This window comes from Monodon monoceros, unplaced genomic scaffold (assembly GCF_005190385.1).
Source record: "Monodon monoceros isolate NGI ecotype Baffin Bay Population unplaced genomic scaffold, NGI_Narwhal_1 Super_Scaffold_12, whole genome shotgun sequence".
NCBI classification, from domain to species: domain Eukaryota; kingdom Metazoa; phylum Chordata; class Mammalia; order Artiodactyla; family Monodontidae; genus Monodon; species Monodon monoceros.
The window spans coordinates 149,890,918-149,905,234 of record NW_021703768.1 but is presented as its reverse complement, the minus strand read 5'-3'; the positions used below and the strand labels follow the sequence as shown (position 1 = coordinate 149,905,234).

General features: G+C 48.1%; 1 protein-coding gene across 1 annotated transcript in view; it reads right to left on the bottom strand.

The window, feature by feature from the left end:
- Positions 1-14,317, bottom strand: part of CPLX2 (complexin 2) — a 78,784-nt gene that overhangs the window by 56,141 nt on the left and 8,326 nt on the right. Inside the window, exon 2 of the mRNA XM_029218771.1 lies at positions 12,084-12,164. The gene's annotated coding sequence lies outside the window, so the exon portion shown is untranslated. The remainder of the gene's footprint in view (positions 1-12,083; positions 12,165-14,317) is intronic.

Sequence of the window (14,317 nt, the reverse complement as noted above, 5' to 3'; positions counted from 1 at the left end):
TTAACAGTAGGAAAGCATTTTCACATCCTTTGTCTTATTTGATTTTCACAACAACCCTAGGAGGCTGTTTACAAATGATGAAATGAAAGCTCAGAATGTTGAGTCAGTGAGACTCAGACCCAGGTCTTTCAGACACAAAGTCCATACTATATTCAGGATTCCTTGGAGATTAAATAATAAGGATGTTGGAGAGTAGGATTTTGATTTGAGAGGAGAGGGAACTGAGTAACTAGTCTGTGGGAGATAACCTTCCTCCCCATGGTCAGCCTACTTTCCATGGCATGACCATGTTTTAAGGTCTGACTAAAAAGTCACCTCCTCCATGAAGTCCCCAGGAACCCCTCTCCTTGATGCTCTTCAGCTCCCATCAGTGTCTCCTTTATAACATCGGTCACTTTCAGCCTCCCCATTTCACTTATTTAAGCACATGACTCATCTCCCTTCCAGGGAAGTCTGTGCTTTACTCATCTTTGATTAGACCCAAGCTCCTTGCTCCATGCCCGGCACCCAGCAGGGGCTCAATGCATTTCTTAAAAATCTGTATTTGAAGTAAATTAATGCCCAGATAACAAGTACATTTAGGATGTGAATTAGAGTGACAGGGAGATAGAGGGGAAAACTGAAATGAGACAGAGACAAACACACAGATAAAGAATGAGTCAGTGAAAGGGTAGAAGACAGAGGGAAGGGACAGCCTGAGAAGGAGAGATGGAGAGAGAGTCCTGGGTGTGGAGATCTGGGAGGGTCTGCTGGCCTTGACTGGGGCTCAGTTGGCCTTACCTCTGTTGCTTTGTTGGGGGATCTTCCTGAAAGGACTCAGTTTGCTCTGAATCCAGTCGAGTTGGCGGGATAAATCTATGGGATGTGTAGGGAAAAGCTGGTGGATTAAGAACGAGTTCCTCTGACCCCTCTCCCTGCCGCTGGGGGACAGGAGAGGCAGACAATTGTGAGGAGCCGGCAGGCTCGGTGATGAGGGAGGGAAGGGGGCAAAGTAGTTGGGGGTCAGCAGCAGCTAGGACCTCCCGGTGCTACATGTTGGGACCTCCCTGCAGCAGTGGCTGTGGTGTGACCCTTCCCTCCAGGAGTTGAGTTTGGAGCCGAAACCAGAGAAGGACATACCCTTGCAGGCAGCAGGCCTGTGACTTTCCCCACTCTGCTCTGGGACTGAGTGGTTACCCAGCTGCCCTTCTCCATCAAAGCTTCCCCCTTCCCATCTCCAAGGCCCTGGGCACCATCTGAAACCATCCTATTTACTGTCTCCATCTGCTTTTTATTATCCATCTCTCCTCCTGCAGGGGAAACTGCATGAGGACAGAGACCTTGTGCATGTCCCAGTGCCTAGACTGCTCACTATGAACGGAAGGACAGGCAGGATGGCACTGCGTGGCGTGTGTGTGGTGGGGTGGGAGGGTTGCTTGGAGGTGGCATTGACAAAGCACTTTACCAAGCAAAGCTCTCCAAATAAAGGCGTCTGGGCTCTGAGATGAGAGTCCCTGGGAAGAGAAAGGCCCTTCTAGGGCTAACTGTGTGGCTGTCAGCCTGAAAGTGGGCAGCTGTGAGGAGACGGAGCTCCTGGAGGGAGGGACACTCTTCCTGCCCCTGATACACCTGTTCTCCAGCAGTGAGGAAACTCTCCAGGGGCCAGCTGTGGCTGCGTGAGACAAAAGGATGCTCCTCCTCCTACTCAGGGAGGCAGGAGTCCAAAGGACTGGGCCCTGGGCAGGATGGGGGGCTCCACCCCCAGTCCTGGAAGGGTCAAGGGAAGAAACAAGCATATGTCATCTTAACCAGGGGCCACCTTGAGCCAGGCAGGGAGCTGGCTCTCTGACTCCTCTCCACAAGGCTCTGAGGAAGGGATTACTGAAACAGACAAAAGCTTCAGGCAGGCCCAGGGAGGTAAAATGACTGGTCTCGGGCCACACAGTGAGCAGTGGCTGGCCGGGATCTGACGCAGGTTGGCCTGATTCCTCCCTTCACATTCCTGGGCATCCAACACAATATTGGGGTTGGCGGGCACCAGGCTTCTGATGACCGCTCATCTCTGCTGGACTTTTGGGGAGATGCGAGGAGGAAGGAAGGGGGAAAGGGAGGGAGAATTTTCTCTTGTGGAACATGAGTGAGATAGATGTCTTTGTAATTGTTTCTTTACCTTTTTTTCTGTTTCTTTCTATTCTATTTTTTCCCCACAGCTTCCTGTTCTGGTCTGAGACTGATGAGGAAATGAACTGAGGGTCTGAGGCCACCACTCTGAGATCTTGGGCAAGTCATGCCCCTCTGTAAGCCCAGTCACCTCATCTGTGAGATGTTGATAACAATTTTGACCTCTCAAGGAGGCTATGAGCATTTAAAGAGGCAGAGGAAGTAGAGGAAGCCCAGCACCTAAGTGAGATGCCATTGGTATTAGCCAGAGGTCCCAGAGAACCTACTTCTACAATCCCAGTTGCCCCACTTGGCCACCCAAGATGACTTTCTGAAATGAAATGTAGACGTTGTCTCTCCCCTCCCAGGGACTTGAACAAATACTTCAGGAAAGATGATGTCCAAATGGCCAGCAAGCATACGAAAAGGTATTTAACCTCACTAGTCATCAGAGAAATGCAAATCACATCTACAATTTTAACCATGTATGATCACCAGAATGGCTAAAATGGAAAAGCCAGAAAACGTCAAATGTTGGTGAGGATATAGAGCTACTGGAACTTTCATACAGTAGAGCAGGGAGTGTAAATTGGGACTACCATTTTGGAAAAAAACATTTGTTCTCCCCTGGCAACCTGCAACCCCTATGATGCATTGATTCTACTCCTTGGCATAAACCCAACAGAAACGTATATAAATGTTCATCCAAAGACATGTACAAGAATCCTCATGGTAGCGCTTCTCATGAGAGTCCCAAGCTGAACACAACCCCAGTGTCCATCAGCACTAGAATGATGAATGGATTTTGGCACAGAGGCACAATGGAATAAAATTTAGCAATGAGCATGAACACCATGAAAGAATGTAACATGATGCAACAATAGGAAAGAATCTCAACCATAATGTTGATTGAAAGAAGTCAGACAAAAACACTGCATGATTTCATTTACATGAAGTTCAAAAACAAGTGAACTAAGCAATGCGGTTAGAAGTAGAGATGGTGGTTCCTTTGGGAGGACGGTGACTGCGAAGGGGAGCAAAAAGGGCTTTGTGTAATGCTGGTAAGTTTCTGTTTCTTGGTTGGTTACAGGGGTATGTTCACTTTGTGAAAATTTACTGAGCTGTAAATATATGATACGACCACTTTTATGAACGTAAATTGTATTTCAATAACAATTTTCTGCAAAGCCTCCCACTTTTCCATGGCTCCCTCCTGGTCGGGGGCAGGGTCCCAGCTCTGTGGCTGTCATTCAAGGAGGTCTGCTGCCTGCTCTGATCACCCCATCATCATTCTTTGCCTTAAGTAGTAAAGGACAGTGGGTAGGTCTTTCCACAGGCCAGGCTGTTCCTCATCTTTTTTTTTTTTTTTTTTTTTGCGGTACGTGGGCCTCTCACTGTTGCGGCCTCTCCCGTTGCGGAGCACAGGCTCCGGACACGCAGGCTCAGTGGCCATGGCTCACGGGCCCAGCCGCTCCACGGCATGTGGGATCTTCCCGGACCGGGGCACGAACCCGTGTCCCCTGCATCGGCAGGCAGGCTCTCAACCACTGCGCCACCAGGGAAGCCCTGTTTCTCATCTTTGTGTCTTTGCCCATGTTGCCCCTCTGCCTGGCATCCTTTCTCCCCATTTTTGTCCACCTCGACATCCTTTCCTAAACACCCCGTCCCCAGGTGGTCTAGGTACCCTTCTTCTGAGCTCTCACAGTCCCCACCCCACACTTCCCTTTATCTCAGCAACCCCCATATGGTTTTAATATTATCATCACATGCATGCCCCACTCCCCCAAGATCAGGACTGATGGCTGATTCATGTCTCTGACCCCGGTGCTCAGCATGGGGCCTAGCACTGTGGGCAAACAGTAAATGTTTGCAGAATAAATTATTTTGGAGCCCTTATTTTGAGCTCCTATTTGCTCCCCTGTAGCTTCCCTCATTTCATCTCAGGCTGGAAACCCATCATTGTCCTGTGACAGTCTTCCAGAGATTTTCTTCCCTGGGATCCTGTCTCCCATGTGATGGGTTTCTGTGTCCTCTCTCTGTAAACAGGAAATGGACACATATTCCCCTACTCTGAACCCCTCACTGCCTTCATTCTCACCACACTCAATTTCCCCAGATAGCTCCTGGGGGCCGAGGCAGTGATAAGTCATCCAGAGAGGGGAGTTAGGCCAGGTACCTTTCCCTCAAACTCTAGTCCCCAGGGACATCTTATCCTCTCTTGACAAACACCATTGGAGTGGTTCAAAAATGGAGCAGGATGCTTGGGGGCTGTGGGCAGGGGGCTGGTGTATAGTCAGCTTCTTGTCACCAGAGGCATGCAAATGGGAACAGGCTGACTGCACTCAGGAGTGCTATTGGTGGGAGGTTAGATTCAGTCCCTCCAACCCAGTGGGGAAAAAGAAATGATATCAACTGAGGTACTACTGAGCACCAGGCCCCTTACACGTGTAACCTCATAGACTGTGCACAGCTGTTCTGGGAGGAAGGTGCTATTGTCCCCATTTTAGAGATGATGAAACTGAGGTTCAGAGAAGTGAAGAGTCTTGCTAGGAGTTTGACTTATTAGGAAAGAGCTGGAATTTGAACCCAGGTCTTTCTGGTTCCCAAGCTTGCCCTCTTTCTAGAGCATGTCTACCATCTTGTGATTCCATCCCAAGGAAACATCTGCGGTTGCATTGTGCCCAGCCTGTAGAAGGCATGATGTGTGTCTCTGAGCCTCTGGGGGTGCCCACTGAGTCACCTTGGCTGAGTTTCTTGCCAAGGGTGACAGCGAGGGTCAGGATTCTTGAATGCATTGGCATTTAATCACAGAAGAGAGACCCTTTGAGCTGCTGCAATCATTCCCAGGCCCTCACGGATCTCAAATGAGATATCAAAGAGCCAGTGTGATTTCACTATAAATGGGTTGCTCATTAGCATTTGACCCCTATTTTCCATCAGTTTGATTTTCTTTTCCGTGTTTACTGATTGGAAAAAATGAGAAAATGTAGAAAGCTCAATTAAAGAAATTCTCTCCCTACTTCTTTCCTACTTTTCTGGATGTCACAAATTAAAAGCTTCTTCCATGCGCTGACTGTAAGAGTTCCACTGTTTCCTGTGAATGATGGGCCCTGGCTGTGTTCCACCCATATTTCCAGGTCCTTATAGTGAGACAGGTCATGGGACTAGTTCTGGCCAATGGCTGTGAAGAGAGCCAATGAGTGTCACTTCTAGGCTGAGGTATACAAGAGTGGATGTGAGTTCTCCCTGGCTGACTTCTCCTGCTCCTTAATGATGGAGCTAGCCTGGATCTCTGAGTCACCGCTTGGAAGGAAGCTGCCTGGAGAGCTGCTGCTCCCGCAGCAGACTTCACATGAGAGAGAAACAAGCCTTTGCTGTATTAAGCCACAGAGATTTCAGGAGTGATTTGTTACCATTGAAAAACCTAGCCACCTTGACAAATGCAGTCCCCATAGCTCCCCTTTCAGCAATGCCACAGCACCTTGTATGTGTCAGGCGCTGTGCTGGGAAGAGACATAAGACATGGTGGGTGTCCTCATCCTTGAGGAGACAGCAGATGAAAACAAATGAATTTTTATAATGCAGAGTGTCACTCCTGTGACAGGAAAAAATAAAGGGTCTACAGGAGGCTCAAGAAAGGGTAGCAAGGTAGAGGGAGGGGCAAGTCACAGAAGGCTTCCCAGCCGAGAAGTGACTTCTTAGTTGGGTTGTAGTGGATGAACAGAAGTTAGTCCAATGGCCGCAAACTTGTGGTTTCTACTGTTTGGTCAGCACAATATTTTAAATGTTTTTCTCGTAGTTAGCAATATTTAAAAAGGAGGAATCTCATGAAATTAAGCCTCCATGCTCTCTGTTGGCCAAGAGGAGGACAAAGGACACGTGCCAGGCTACCTGGTGCTCCTCCTGGGGCTGTGAATCACGAGAAGACTGAGGCAAAGAGGAAAAAACAGTTGTGGCTGATGTATCCCAAAGGGGAACTTTGAAAAAAAAAAAAAAAGGCCTCAGTTCCTGCTCCCAAACTCCTGGTCTGCTCTGGTTCCTCTCCTTTTCTGAGCCTGACCACCAGCCCGCTTTTTGATTCTGGGTGCTCTCTGATAATCTTTTAAAAACCCCTGCTTCTGCTGGAGTGGGGCAGATTTGGTTTCTGTTGCTTGCTACCAACACACCCTAACTCATACACAGCCCCTCTCAAAGGCTGGTGTGACTCGTTTGTGTTCACACCAGATTCTGTGGGGTCAGACCTTGCCTGTTCCTTATCCTCAGCTCCTTCCTCCCTCTCTGCTGGAGCCACTGGGTCATCCTCTGCAGGCCCAACCTCACTGGAAGCCAAAGGCCTGGGATCCCCTCCAGACCCACCCTCTGGGGGCAGACCAGACTATACTGACAGCTGGCCTGTCGCTGCCCTGGTCCCTGGACCTCCAGCTCATTCTGGGAGCTCAGGGTCTGGGAGCCCAGCAATCTGACTCTTTCTTAGGATGGGGCCTTGTTTGGCCTCCCCAGGATAAAACTTGCCCCAAAGCTTGTGGCTGAGTCGGGAGACATCCTGCTTGTGGGCCCAGCATGGGCTCTCTAGAGCTGTGCCTCTGCCAGGATGGATTTCCTCTTGGTCAGGGACCGCCTTTATCTGTTTCTATGTACATATCCTGCTTGTACTATTATTCACTTTATACTGAACAAAAGTAACACACTCACTTTTTAACCTTTAATACATATATTTAAGAAGGGAACATGAGATCATTCTCATGAACAGGACACCTGTATCGTGTAGCATGAGATCATTCTCATGAACAGGACACCTGTATGTACCACCTTCATGATTACATGGAAGGTAATGGTAAAAATAAATACATGGAGGGCTCCCCTGGTGGCGCAGTGGTTGAGAGTCCACCTGCCCATGCAGGGGACACGGGTTCGTGCCCCAGTCCGGTAAGATCCCACATGCCGCGGAGCGGCTGGGCCCGTGAGCCATGGCCGCTGAGCCTGCGCGTCCGGAGCCTGTGCTCCGCAACGGGAGAGGCCACAACAGTGAGAGGCCCGCGTACCGCAAAATAAATAAATAAATAATACATGGAAAATACAACATTGTTATTCATTTTTAGCTAGATACTCTTGCCAACTGAAGGCTGGGCTTCTGTATTGAAAAGGAAGATCAGCAAGTATTAGAGAGGCCTCAAGGAGATGCTAACCTCCAGCTGAGACTTTCTCCTTGATGGAATCAACCAAAAAAGGAAGTAACTCTCTCCCAGTGGTATTTGACTTGTTCCTGAATAACTCTTCAAAGTGATCTCACGGACCACTCATGGTTGATGCCTGCGGGTGACGCTTCAGCAGCCTCTGCCTGCTTCCAGATCCTGTGGCCAGCTGGCTGCCAGGACCTGACCACTGCTCCCCTCCTGGCCTTGACCACTGCTGCCTGCCCCGTGCCCACCACACACTGTATTCCAGACTGACCGGGCCTGGGCCTCTACTTTGCCGCAATGGATGAGCTTGATTCTAGGCTCAGCCCTCCCAGCAAGTTAAGATGGAGAGAAGGGTACCAGAACGAAACTTTTTGAGCCCTTCCTAAATGACAGACACTGTGAGAGGTGTTTTACATAGGTTATCTCAATTTTTCCCGCAGTTCAGTCATTCACGTACCACCTTCATGGTTTCGGCTGTATTAGTACTATTCATTTACTTAGTGTTTTTCTTTAAATCGATTTGCCTTTCAAAAAGCACAGAATTTTATTTTAAAAGGAAAAGCTATATTATTTCCATAAATCATGGAGTCTAATGTGCTGCTTATGTTTTTCTAACATGCATCAATTGTGAGCTATTCAAATAATAAATGTTCATCCATATACCACCTAAAACCACTGTGCACACCATCAATCACACACATGCCAGCCTTTGGGAAATACTGTAGCATCTTAGTTAATGCTCACACATCGCTGGAAGGATGGTTTATAGATAAGAATGTGGAAGCTCAAAGGGGCCCCTTCCTGAAGTCCCATAGGTGGAAAGCCTTGGGGCTGAGATTTGAATGCAGACAGCCTAACTCCAGATGCCTAGGCTATTTCAACACTAGTGCTTTCCAAATGCATTTTTTCAATCCAAAGGTTTCTTTAAAAATGAAAATGTGTGTGGAAATCCAATATATAAAAGAGATACAATTGCAACTTTTAAATATAAATGGGGTTGTTTGGGGGGAACTTCTCTTGCTCAAACTCATCATACGATGGCCCCTGAGAGCCTGTCTCAGGAGTCTGGGTCTCTGGGGAACATTATTTTAAGCCTGCACTCCACCACCCTGTCTTGACTCCATTTAGTCCAATTTTCCCTGCAGCCACACTGCTGAGGGGCAACTTTTAAATCTATGCTATCGTTTCTGGCTAGACATCCTTACTTTGGACTTTTGCCACCTTGAAATCTTGAAATTTTCCATCTTTCCCTCTTGAAATCTTCCACTGGCATTGTAAGCCTTACTCTGACCTAATTATTCATTCACTGAACACTGATGTCTAACCTGTACCCAGAGTTTTTGGCACAGGGAGGACTGAGAAGAATAGATGTTGTGCCTCTGATGGGTTCCCAAGCTTGTGTGGGAGAGGGAGACACACGGACACAGATGAATACAATAAAGGTTTGAGCAGCCACTGCTCACCTGAATCTCATTTAAACCCTCCGTTCTTTTTTCTCTCGGATGCCTGGTTGTATCCTGTGATGGGCAGCGACTGAGATGGAGCCAGCAAAGTGAGCCCCAGCGGTGCTGACTGACCTCAATATTGTGATGCTACAGGTCTTGTCTGATTCCCACTATGGTTCCTGGATCACTGTTCCCTTTAGCAACCACTACCTGATGAAAGTCTAGAGTTAGAATCATACCTCACTCAGAGCCCCAAGCCCTCACTCCAACAGGAGGACCAATTTATGACTGTGCTAGCACCTGCAGTATGGGGCTCTGCCTAACTCCTGGCCTCTGCCTGTCTTCTCCCCTCATGGTGGAGTTTATTTGACCCCCTCAAAGCTAGAGGCCATCTCCCACTGAAGTGGGTACCCCCAAAGGTCCTTTGTTTGCCCGGAAGAGAAGAATCTGTTGTCCTAAAAATATGGAAAGATCCCCACAGAGCTCCAGTAAGTTTTAAAGATTCCTAAAGGACGTTCAGCCTTGTGGTGCCCCCTGACCAAGCCAAGACTGCTCCCCTTTTCTCTCAGTCTTGGCTATGGTCCTGGTCCTCTCTGAGATGCCTTCATCTTTGGAAGGCTCTGAATGTCCCCAGAACATCACGAGAGTCTCCCCTGTGCTGTGGGACCAGGTCTAATTTAAGCTCGAGTCCTAGGAAGCTTCTCCCTTGGTGGACCCTAGAGTTGGGTCCATTAGCAAACTCAAAACAACTCAAGTTAATTCAAGTCAACAAGTCAGTTCTACTCAGCTCAACTCAACCCAACTCAATGCATACTTACTGCCTATCTCTTTGTCTATTCCTTACTACCCTGAGCCAGGCTCTGGTTTGGGTAAAGTTAGAATCTGACAATTAACAAGGCACAACATTTATTCTCAAGGGGTTTTCTATTTTGAACCTAGATTTAACTCTCACATTCTCCTCGAGCTGAGGGAATCCCTTCCACAAGGGACCACAGAAAGAGCATCCCTTTCTGGCCTGGAGACAGCAGCTTACTCCCTGGGGTCTGTTTCACAAGACTTCTCAAACTACTCTCCTGAACTTCTCTGACTTCGAGACTTCAGACTGCAGCATTAGTTGGTCTCTCACACTTCAGGATATGATGAGTCATAAGGGTCCTGAGTAATTCATTCATTCACAAACGTATATTGAGCACTTATATGTGCAAGATACCTTACAGACGTTGTATCATTCAATTCTCACAGCAATCACTGTGGATGCTATTAAGAGGTCAGCTAGGATGTAACCCAGTGTTAATTCCAAAGCCCAGACCCCTTCCATCTCATCCCACTGTCTCTTAGAACAACTGCATAGAATCCATAATAATGGATAAAGATGGATAATAATATCCATATATCTATCCATAATAATGGATAGAGATCACTTTAACAAACACATTCTATAGGGAGGGAAAGAGTAGATTAATGAATATTTTATGTAAGGCAAAAATCCCATTTGACCAGTTTAGCAGAATTCTTTCAGAAGCGAACTATATACGGAGATAAAGGGTGACTTTCACAAAAAGCCTTTGTCAAGTTTCCATCCCAAAGCCTGTTAATAAAATTGATTCATTATAGAATTGGGCAGAGATGGGTGGTGAGTGGGAGGGAATCTATTTTTGCATGGATAGGGAACTGGCTTAGAGAAAAGAAAGAGAGGGTGGAGATAAATGGGTGCTTTTTCAAATGGAGAACTAGGGTTCCCCAGGAATTGGTACTGTGTTTGGTTTTATATAACACCCAGTGCACAAGCTTTGAGAACCTAGTGTGTGCAGGTCCTGCATTAAGCATGGGGGATACCCAAACAAGCAAGACTCAGCTCTGCTCCTAGAGGAGCCCAGGGAAGGTAGTGCTCAGGGACAGCTCCAAGTTTACAGAGAACAGAAGCTCCTGAGGGGCTGAAATGGCATGACACTGGAGAGAAACTAAAGAAGGTTGCTGGGGGTTGGGAGAGAGCCCCAGATAGCAATCAGAAAACTTGAGCTCTGGGACCAGATCTGCTATTGACCCGTGTGTGACACTATGCAACTTCCTTCCCTCTCTGGGTCTCAGTTTTTGCTCCTCTACAATGAAGAAATTGGACTAGATGATCTTAAAGGGTGCGGTGTTCTGGATGAAGGACAATGCCTTGAAATAGGACCTGATTATGAGAAAGTCTTCATATACTGTGGCCAAAATATCTCCTTCTGTCCCTGCACTGTGATGGGAGACCACTCTCTCTCTGTGTCTCTCTTATTTGTGAACAGCGAGGATGAGGCAAACAGCCATGAGGTCTGTGGTGCTGGGGCTCCGAGCCCAGCCTGGAATCCCTCAGTGGCATTCTCTGCGAGTGACTCAGCATCATAAATAGCTCCCATCTGGATGAGCAACGATATCTATAGCGATCGGGCGATCTCTATATCCACACACACTCTCTCTGTGCAAATATGTGGCTCACTGTGTGCTAAATACGAGGTGGCCTGGAGACGTTCCTCCTCTTAAAAGACTATTTGGTATGAAACTCAAGACTGTTTATTTAAAGAAACAAGTTTACAACTATGCACGTTGGATTACTGGTAGTGGGTGGTGGGGAAGAGGCGATGTGGATGGATGAGGGATGCTGGGTGTGATCCAAGCTTGGGGGCCACCTAGAAGAGTAACCAAGGCTGACTGGTCCACCTTTCATCTTTTTGTCTGCAGCGGGGTGGGGGGGTAATGAACATCACACATGAGATGCTTGAGATCCTGGGGTAGGGGTGCAGAAGGGAATGTTGACCTCATCAACGCAGAAAGCCACAGCTCAGCAGGAAAACATAGGAACTGGGAACGAGAGGAGAGCGAGTTTCCAGCCCTGCTCTGCCCTGCCATTGATCTCGGGCAATTCATTAATTCACTCATTCGTTCATCGAACAAATACCAACCACCCACAAGGTGCATAGACCACTCGGGGATAGAGACGAGAAAAAGTGGGTTGGAATTCAGGCTTAACCACCTTCCAGCTGTATGTCTTCGGGCAAGCTGTCTCCCCTCTCTGTGCTTCAGTTACCTCATCAGTAAACTGGGGATCCATCCCTCAGGTCTTTTGGGGGGCACCACTGAATAAGGTAGCACGCACAGGGAAGGGTTTGTCTGTTGTAACACAAGCTAACGCCGCTCTAACAAGTTGCCAGATTGACCCCTCTCATTCCCACTTAGGAGTACTCTTGGCGACTGCAAAGGGGAAGTGATATCATGGCCCCCTTCCCCAGGAGTGAGGGGCACTCTGAACACTGCCCATGGGTGTGACCGTGGGTGGTACCCTTACCTTTGCTTCCTGGCCGAGCTCTGATGTGGGAGCCTTCAGTTACTGAGCAGAGCAGGTAGCATGTCAGAGACGCACAACTTCCTGGGGGACGAGAGAGGGTGTTAAGGGCTGAGGGGAGAGAGCTGCGGGGGGAGTGGCTTCCTGAACCCCAGACCCCCTGAGGGCATGCCCTCGACTCTGTTCCCTGAGGGCATGCCCTCGACTCTGTTGAGGCCACACTGATCCTCTGGATTCCAGCAAAGGGCTGGGCAGGGTGGGGCCCTGCTTGGCATGAGACCCAACCCCTGGGCCCCCCTCACCTACTCCTGATGGCAGTTGCCAATCTTGGTCACTGGTTCAGGCAATGCTTCTATGGTACCACTGACCACACTGTTTTCTGGCTTAACTGTGATCTCTGACTGGTGTCAATGGATGGGATTTACTGTCAGTCATATCTGGGTTTGAATTCTTGTTTGGGGGAAATCCATTACATTTCTCTGAGCCTCAATTTCCTCATGTATAAAATGGGGCTACTAATAGCACCAGCGTCATAATTAAGTGCCGTCTAAGTGCGTGTTATTATTATTGGCGGTGGTGTTAAATAAGATGATGTCTGTGAAGATTTCTATTATATGGTAGCCTCTCAAATCCTAGTTACCGTCCTCTGCTTTCTCCTAGGAGGCACCAAGCGTTCCGGAAAAGGCAACGGGTACCCAGTAAATATTTGTCAACCGAGCAGTGCTCGACAAATTTGCTCCATTTGCTTTCACACAGTTAGGAAGAATGAGGTCAATGTTTCACTCGCATTTTATAGATGAGAACACAAGTGCCGAGAGGGGAAATGATCTGCTCAGTTTCCCACGGGGCTGAGTGTGGAGACAGATGAGCACCCACAGCCCCACCTTTCTACCCTGCTGCAGTCAGCTCCTCTCCTGGCTGGACGCCAAGGCCTCAGAAACTGCAGGGACCTGCAATGTTTGCTCGGGGACCTGAGCACCACCTGTCACCTCCGCCTCGAGTATTTTCTCTTCCTTCCATAACCATGCTCACCGTGACTCAGGAGGTGGAGATCCTGATCTCACCAACGGAGGTGGGGACTGGGGCTTTGCCCCAGGTCAGGGATTCCAACAGATCAGCTGACTCAAGGCCCTTTACATGACTGGTGGTCTTCTGCTCCGCCCCCCAATCCCTCTACTAAGATAGGAGCTCAGTGAGGCAGGGCTCCACCGCTGGTTCCCTGGAGTCTGGCACTTAGCAGGACTTGATAAATATCTGTTGAGCTAGTGAATGAGTGAGTACATAAGAGGCTGAATGACTGTGCCAGGCCACGTCCTAAATGCTGGTGACACAGCAGTGAAAAGGGCAGGTGTGCTCCCTGCTCTGAGGGAGCTGACAGTATTTGAATTTAAAGCTAGCAACTGGATTGGAAACAGGGCAGAGTTACTGTTTCCAGACTGGCAACGCAGGGGAGGTGGAGAGGAAGAGGGTATGCAGGTGGAGCCTGCTGGCTACCAGGAACATCTCTGAGCAAATGGCAGCCTCCCTGGGCTCAGGCAAGGGCCTGCGTACTGAGTCAGGAGGCTGACCTTCACTGGCAGTTTGGGGTTAGTAGATGCAAACTCTTTCATTTAGAATGGATAAACAACAAGGTCCTACTGTAGAGCACAGGGAACTCTATCCAGTCTCCTGGGATAAATCATAATGGAAAAGAATATAAAAAGGAATGTATGTATATGTATAACTGAGTCACTTTGCTGTACAGCAGAAATTAACACAACATTGTAAATCAAATATACTTCAAAAAAAAAAAAAAGGCAAGGAAATAAAGGTAGATGTTGCAATTAAGTATTTCGTGTCTACTTACTGCTGAGTCCCAAAGAGCTAGCATGTTGCCTGGCACATAGTAGGTACTTAATAAATTTTGTTCAGTGAATGAGCATGTCGGAATGACACAGGTCTAGGGGCTTGTGGGAATCAAGAGTGTTAACTATCAGAATTATTATGCTTACACTTGAAAGGGGCTTTGCTCTTTCTAGAGCCCTTTCGAGCCGTGGTGATTATTCTCACTGAGCAGGTGAGGGACCCATGTGGCAGACGTTTACAAGTGAGCCCTTTGTGCTGGCGCTAGTGGTATTGACGTAAACAACAGCACAGTGACAGCAGTTTCAGTGTACTTGTGTTGTTTAAGCTCTTCGCATCCAAAATCTCTAATACTCCATTAGCCTGGCAAGGCCAGCGTCATAATTCCCATCACA